Below are 8,629 nucleotides of genomic sequence, written 5' to 3'. Positions count from 1 at the left end.
CCTGGTCCGGGAAGATCCCACGTGCCGCAGAGCAACTAGGCCCGTGCGCCATGACTACTGAGCCTGTGCTCTGGAGCCCACGAGCCACAACTGCTGAACCCACATGCCACAACTACTGAGGCCCTCACACCTACAGCCCGTGCTCCACAACGGGAGAAGCCACCACAATGAGAAGCCTGCGCACCACAACAACGAGTAGCCCCGCTCGCTGCAACTAGAGAAAGACTGCACGCAGCAAAGAAGACCCAATGCAGCCAAAAATAAATAAATAAAATAAATAAATTTTTTAAAAATGACAACGTTATAGAAATAAAGAACAGATCAGTGGGCCTGGGGCTAAGGAGCGAGTGGGGCAGGTGAATATTGAATGTGATTATAAAGGACACATGTGGGTTCCTTGTGATGGTGGACATGTTCTATATCTTGACTGTGGTGGTGGATACATAAATCTACACATGATAAAACTGCATAGAACTAAATACACACACACACACACACACACACACACACACACACAAGTAAGTACAATAACACTGGGGATCTCTGAGCAGGACCAGTGGCCTGTGCCAGCGTCACATCCTGGTTGTGATGCTGTATGATGGTTTTGCAACATGTTCTTATTGAGGGAGACTGGGCAGAGGGTACCAAGGTCTCTCTCTGTATTATTCTGACAACTGCCTAGGAATCTGCAATGATCTAAAATTTAAAGTTTTTTGCTTTTTTTTTTTTTTTTTTTTGCGGTACGCGGGCCTCTCACTGTTGTGGTCTCTCCCGTTGCGGAGCACAGGCTCCGGACGCGCTGGCTCAGCGGCCATGGCTCACGGGCCCAGCCGCTCCGCGGCATGCGGGATCCTCCCGAACCAGGGCACGAACCCGTGGCCCCTGCATCGGCAGGCAGACTCTCAACCACTGCGCCACCAGGGAAGCCCGAGTATTCATATTCTTATTTGATTCCTAGTCTCATTGGTTTTCTCAAAAAAAACCTCATGATAGAAATAGTAAATTGCAGACATTTTTATAATATTTTAGGAAGTTTCAAGGTGCAAAAAGTGAAAATAAAACTCACTTGGAACGCTTCTACCTTGGGGACTGCCAAAGTTAATAATTTGGTGCGGGCGTGCCCTTCCTGACGGTCTTTGTAATTGTGACAGGGTGATAATGGGGTCTTGGCGTCTCCGTGGAGAGATGGGAAGTCCAGCCACGTAGGTTTTATCAAAGGGATCTTCTACCACTATTATTGTCCGTTACCCACTTTGATGGTAGGGGGTAAGGGAGGACAGTACCCGCAAAGCAAACAAAGGGGCATCAAAGGAGCTGCCAGATGACTTGGCTGGGTCGCCGGGGGGGTGGGGAGGCAGGTGCCAGGGTGCGGCAGCAGATGTGTGCCTGGAGGATCTAAGGGCAAAGAGCTGGGCTGGGGCTGTCCCTAGAGCAGAGCGGGGAGAGGAACACAGAGAGTGCACTGCCCTCCGTGGGTGGGCCGCAGGGCCAGTCTCAGGAACAGGCATCGCCAAAGGGCGCGGGAGGCCTGGAGAGGCAAGGTGATCTCCCCCCGAGAATCCAGGAGTGGAGGGCAGCAGGCAGCCCAGAGCTGAGTGCAAGCAGCCCGCAAGGGAGGAGCCCCTGTCAAGGAACCAGGGGTGGCTATTCCCCAGCACAGGAGCCCACGGTGGCAGAAGGCAGCCCAGGGTGCTACCCCGACAGGAACAACTTCAGGGACACACAGCGACCCAGGATTCTGTCCTTGTCCTCTAATGGCCCCTGCCCCCGGTCCTGGGCAGAGGAAAAGGGGTGGGGCGGAGGGGCAGAAAGACTACCTATCAGTGGGAGAACAGGTGAAGTGAAGAAGAGAGAAAAGCAGGCCTCCACCCCGCCACCTTCTGCCCCTTCTACTGCTGGTTTCCAAGCCCAAGTCTGTTTGGACTTCCGAACTGGATAAAAGATGGCAGCTTTGGGGCTTCCCTGGTGGCGCAGTGGTTGAGAGTCCGCCTGCCGATGCAAGGGACACGGGTTCATGCCCCGGTCCGGGAGGATCCCACATGCCGCAGAGCGGCTGGGCCCGTGAGCCATGGCCGCTGAGCCTGCGTGTCCAGAGCCTGTGCTCCGCAACGGGAGAGGCCACAACAGTGAGAGGCCCGCGTAACGCAAAAAAAAAAAAAAAAAAAGATGGCAGCTTTGGTTCCAGACTGGACCAGATTTTTTAAGACCTGAAAACAAAACCATTCCTCGATATACTGAGCACTTGAAGCGAGGCTGGTCTGAACAGAGATGTGCTGGAATTGTAAAGTACACACTGCTGTTCATTTTTGTAATTGATGTAAAAGCAGTATTAACAGTATGTTGGTTTCAGGTGTACAACCTAGTCATTCGATATTTGTATACACTACAGAGTGACCACCACAAAAGTGTAGCTCCCATCCGTCACCACACAACTGGACCCCTTCACCCTTTTGTCCAAGCCACAGCCCCTGGCCCTCTGATATAACCACCAATCTGTTCTCTGTATCTATGAGGTTTTTGGTTTTGTTTTGTTTTCTTTGTTCATTTGTTCTGTTTCCTTTAGCAACAGACACATAGATCAATGGAACAGAATGGAGCCCAGAAATAAACATAAATTTATGGTCAATTAATTTACAACAAAGGAGGCAAGAATACACACTGGGGAAAGGACAGTCTCTTCAATAACTGGTGTTGGGGAAACTGGACAGCTACATGTAAAAGAATGAAATTAGAACACACTCTAACACCACACACACAGAACTAACTCAAAATGGATTAAAGACCTGAATGTAAGACCAGAAACCATAAAACTCCTGGCAGAAATCATAGGCAGTAAGCTCCCTGGTACCAGATTTACCAGACGGATCCTGTGGTGTGATCCGGCACTGGCAGAGGTGGGAGCTGCCTCTTTCTTAGACAGGTGTTTTCATGACTTCTAGGGAGATCCCCAACCCCCTTCAAGTGCTTTGCTGCGCACCTGTGACCCACAGACCCGCAGTGAGGGAGGTTGTCTCTGTGCACCCTGGCTGCTTACTAAGGAGCCCTGGGCAGCCAGCCTTGCCTCCAGCCCCTCAATGTGGCCCTTTTCCCATGTGAGCCCATGCAAGGCCCCTCCCTCGCTCTCTGGTCCACAGTAAACCTTCCCAGCATCCTTTGCCACAACCCTTGGGGGCTCCAGCAGGAGAGCAGACCACCAGCTGGTCACTCACTCTCTGGATTTTTCGGGCTGGAATCCCAGACCAGTCCCTGTGTTCCCCAAACCGTGGGGTCACATGTTAGCCTCTTCAAGCAGGCTCCTTAAAGCCCTGCACTTGAAGCAGATGGTACCCCCTCCGTCCCCTTGGGGATCAGCTCCTGAGGCCCGCCAAACTCCTTCTCATTTCCAACTCTCAGCCTTCTACCCCACGACGTGAGCCCGCTGTTAGGAGCCTTGTAACTGATTTTCATCGCTTTGTTTCCAAAGCTCCAGGGTACAGCGTGCCTGGGGGTTCCCATGAGAATTTCCCTCGCTGCCAGGCCAAAGCTTCCCGAAGTGTGACCTAAAGTGGCGGCCTTGCTGCAGGGATGACCTCCCTGGGCCCTGTCCGAGTTTCCTCGTCGAGTAAATGCATGGACGTTAGCACACGTGACCTCACAGTGCTGTGCTCACTCCCGTGAAGATGGTCCCACTCAACAGTCGCTCTGGTCTCTGTTCTAGAACATTTTCCTTCTCACGCAGCTGCGCACCGGGCCCCTAACATTCTCCATGTCCTCAGTCAAGTTCAGAGCCAGGCCTCTTGGCTTCTAGTAGGTTGCACTTGGCCCCCTCCTCCTTCTACCCAGTGGGGTCCAGCCTCTCCTGTGAAACGCAGCATCTACTGTCCACGGTTGCCTAAGCTGACATTTCTGTGCTAACATCTGCGGCACACGTGTGCAGCTAAATGGGCTCTTACTGCACACGCTCCCTTCCACGTCGCAGATTTGAACATCTCTCCAGGTCACTGTAGGTTCACATTAGAGTTTCCACATGGCAGATCCCAGAATCTCTGCAAGGCAGGGGTGATGAAACCGCCTCTAGCTTGGCTTGCGGCCCCCCGTCTCTGTGGCAGCTGCCTGTCTAGAGAGCAGTGTGGCACCTTGAGAGGGAAGCAGCCTCCCCTCCCTGGCAGGTTGGGGTGCATGAGGTCTTCTTTCAACCCGGAAACATCCTCTTCAACACCACACTGCTCATTTGGCTGCACTGCGGTCAAAGCAGTGTCTCAGACAATGTCTCCAACCTGTGCCCCGAGGTCCCTGCCGTCTGGAAGGCTCATGGAAGAGCTTGCTGGAGGAGCAGGAATTGGGGGTGAAGAGGAAGGGACCCTCCGGGCCAGGACACAGGGAAGGCCGGCGGGGTGGGGGGCATGCAGGCTGGCTGGGTTTTACAGAGAGGAGGAGAGACGGGAAGGCGTCTACATCATCACTAGTGCCTGACGCTGTCCTTGATTAGTCCGCCGGTGGGATGGGCTCCAGGTAGGAAAGGCTGGTTTAATCCCTCAGCATCCCCAAGGGGAGGTACCACAAGTGTGTCTATTTCACAAGTGAGGAGACTGAGGCTTCTTCGGGGCGTGAGATGACTTGATGCAGCCTCCAGGTGACAGAAGTGGACTTGAGCTCATGCTATGTGACCCACACCCAGCAGACTTCACAGCGCCCGCTGAGGGCCCCTTCCTGAGATCCCCGTTGTCCCTGCCCTACAACTACCATACTATCCACACCAGGGGCCAGGAGTTGGAACAGGCTTTCCCATGAGCACTTGGTACAACACTCTTGGAGGTGGCAGAGCTGCAGGGGCGGGGGCCCAGCTCTGCTCCAGTCGGTCCCACCGTGGGCCCAGTGGGCTCCAGTCCTCCACCACGGACAGAGACTTAAAGGCACCCAGTGACCAGTGGCCCAGCCCAGCACGGGCCGGCGATGGCCAGTCCTGTTCCAGCTGTGGAGTGACGGAAACCCAGATTACACTCCAGGGTCTCTCGCCAGGCTGTACATCCTGGAGCCGGTTGGCAACCCCACCCCTGTGTGTACACGGCCGCTGTGCATCTCCAGCTCCCCGCACATCAGAGGCTGGGGCGGGGGTCTCTGCAGTGGGGGAGGTGAGACGGTGGGGTCACCGTGACTGAGAGTGAAAGCCCAGGGCTTCGCTCGAGGAGATGAGAAATTCCTCAAGCTAGCCAATCCACAGGGAGCCCGAGAAGCCTAGCTAACCGCTTGCTACACACAAGCTGCCCTCTACAGCTCCAGCTGCCTGGTCCCCGGGTACGAGCCCCTGTGTGGCCTTGCCTGGAGGCTTGCTCTGGCTTGGAGCTGTAAGTAACAGAGTCTGCCTTTCATATATCTGAGGATCTTTGTGTCAGGGCCACCATCAAAGGGACCTTTAAGTCTTAGGAAACAATTGGTGCTGTGAGCAGAATGGCGGGGCCCTGACCGTTGGCTTCTGGAGAGCTTTGTCGGGAGACGGCTCTTGGTTTATTTATTGGTTCTAGACCACGGTGAGAGGGCTTGGGACAGAACTGGGGCTTGCATGTCGGGCTTGTTGCTGCTGCTGTGTGCTTGCTACTCTCCCCTCACCCAAGCGTCCTCAGCATGGGAACATTCAAATGAAGGGTGCTAACTGGACAAGCTCTGGGGACTGCCTACCCCCTCAGGTGGCCCACTTTAGGGCCACAGGAGTGATGTGGGTCACCAGAGCAGCACTTTTCTGGGTTGGTTGTTCCAATGTGTCTCCAGCATTTATCCAGGACCTCATCCTGTCTTCGGTGTCGTTTTTTTCTTTTTCTTTTTTTTTTTCCTTTTTGCGGTACGCGGGCCTCTCACTGTTGTGGCCTCTCCCGTTGTGGAGCACAGGCTCCGGACGCGCAGGCTCAGCGGCCATGGCTCACGGGCCCAGCCGCTCCGCGGCATGTGGGATCCTCCCGGACTGGGGCACGAACCCGTGTCCCCTGCTTTGGCAGGCGGACTCTCAACCACTGTGCCACCAGGGAAGGCCGGAGTCGTTTATTTAATTGTCCTTTGGGGCGGGACTCTGGTTTGTCTGTGTGTTTTGGGTGATCCCCGTGGAAAGATGTGTTGGTTGGATCCCCCCCCGCCCGAGGTAGAGAAATGGGCCCCGTCTCACTGTCCGTGTTGCTCAGGTGGCGCTGGCGGCCTCCGTGTCTTTGTGGCTGCATAGCTCACTGCTCTCACCTGCACACTCCCTGCTCCCCAGACCCTCAGGGGTATTGTGAGTTACATGTTCTCCCACCCACCCCCAGCCCCTGCCCGAGCCACGTGTGCTTGGGCCTGACTAAGCACCCCCAAATATTAACATGCAAAGGGACTGATCCCTCAGACTGAGGGCACAACTGTGCTGTCCCAAGGAGAGGCTGCTATCGCTCTTCTAAATGCAAACCCCCATCTCTGGGAGGGGGAGGCCCTTTCCCCACTCCTTTTCCTTAACCTCCTAGAAAGCCTACACTATCAGTTATCACAGACAAAAACTAAAAACCACAGCTTAGGCTGCTAGAAGCCCCCCAAAAGAAAGAAACCTGGATACAGAAGGAGGTTCATATGTATGTATATTATATATATAAATTATACACCAACCTTAAAAATACCTTCCCCTTCCCCTTTCCTATATTTAAAGGGAGATATGTCTCAGCTTCATAGATATGAAGACTCATTACACATGAGGCCCTTTACTCACATCTCTCCTTATCTGTATGGATTTTCAATCCTGCCCCCATCCCATAGGGCTGGAGGCCAGATCGAGGGCATATATTCCCTCGGGACGCATTGACCACAGATTGTCTCATGGGCCAGGCACCTGCCCATCTGGTATGGGGCCCATTTGAAACTAGATTTCCACCATCCAAAACTCCTTCCTTAACGACTGGGTTCTAAGGGTGCATAATTCATCCGGGCTTCCCCAAGGATCCTCTCCAGGAAAGTACAATTATTTCCTCAGAGCCGTTCCCACAGATAATGTGGTCTGTCAGAAAGAGAGATAAAAAGACAAAAGGTCCACTCAGTAAATAAAAATCACTGTATCCCATAATGATGAAACCAGCCAATCCCTCATGTGTAATAACACATGCTAGGGGAAGATGGACAGCAGACCAGAAAAGCCTGTCTGCTACAACTACACGCCATGCTTTTAACTCTTGGTCTTGTTAATACTGATCTGGGTGCTTTCACCACTTTGCAATTCAGAGGCCAGAACCCTCCAAATGAGCCACTGTTTCAACCAACCATGGCAAATGCCAAGGCCCACACGCATTCTATCCTATTAGGCTGATACTCTCTCTGAAGCCCAAAGACCCGGCTGGCGTGGCCGTCACCAACCAAACCAGCACCTGAGCCAGGAGCCCCATGGCAATTGCCAGATTGGAGGGCCTGCCCCCGGGCTGTGCTAAACTCCTACCTCAGCCACGGGGATCTCCATTGACAAGCAACCTGACACTCTCTTAAGGGCCCAAATCAGGCCATATGTTTCCAGCCTATCTGCGGCAAAACCCCTCTCATCACCCATCTGGGCAAAGGCTTGGAACCTTGGAAACCATTAGATTCGGTCACGCTTAAACAGGGCTTGAATTGTGCCAGTTGGGTTCCAGAGCTTTGGTCCAGTTACAACAATATCAGAGATGCTGGGCTCACTTTTGCTGGCTGTGCACCCACAAAACCGCTTGATTTAAAAGATATTCACAGGGACTTTGCTGGTGGCACAGTGGATAAGAATCCGCCTGTCAATGCAGGGGACACGGGTTCGATCCCTGGTCCGGGAAGATGCCACAGAGCAGCTAAGTCCTTGCGCCACAACTACTGAGCCTGTGCTACTGAGCCCGCATGCCACAACTACTGAAGCCTGCGCGCCTAGAGCCCGTGCTCCGCAACAAGAGAAGCCACCACAATGAGAAGCCTGCGCACCGCAACAAAGAGTAGCCCCAGCTCACCACAACTAGAGAAAGCCCGCGCACAGCAACAAAGACCCAACACAGCCCCCCAAAAAAGATATTCACAAATCAAGCTCCCAGGCTTCAAACTACAAGGAGCTCAGCCACAGAGCCACAAAAACACAACCCACACCAACCCAAGTGGATCTCCACTTGGAAAGACTATCCCAGTCCCACAATCCACATCCAAGACCTGATTGTTAGAGACGGCTTTGCTCCAGACAATGAGACCATTGCCACAGTGAAGGCCAGGGGCCGCTCCTGAGGGGCTGACAAACCGGACTCAGGGTATTTATGGCTTTTCTTCCCTTGATATTAGGGATTACTCTTCTGTTTCCTGAGCTTGCTGTTTGCCTAGCCCACGATCCTGTATATTCCTCGCTCTCTGCCAAAACGTACACCTCTATATTCCCACGCCTGGGGTGAAATCTTGTAGATGTTACTACTGTCCACGCATTTGCAGCCATGTTCACCACAAGCACCTCCTCCCCCTTGGTCACCAGCAAGTACCACTGTTCCTTGTCCATGTGTCTCACTGAACTATCAGTTCAGACCCTCCAACAACATAGCTGCTGGACCTGCCCCCTCGGCCCAAGAAATATACCAAGACATTATCGTCATAAAAATGTCACTCGTACTTTTAACGTACTTTACGGTTCCACCAAGATATTATTAAAGACCCC

Source organism: Monodon monoceros, unplaced genomic scaffold (genome assembly GCF_005190385.1).
Source record: "Monodon monoceros isolate NGI ecotype Baffin Bay Population unplaced genomic scaffold, NGI_Narwhal_1 Super_Scaffold_19, whole genome shotgun sequence".
Lineage (NCBI taxonomy): Eukaryota > Metazoa > Chordata > Mammalia > Artiodactyla > Monodontidae > Monodon > Monodon monoceros.
This window is presented reverse-complemented; position numbering follows the sequence as displayed.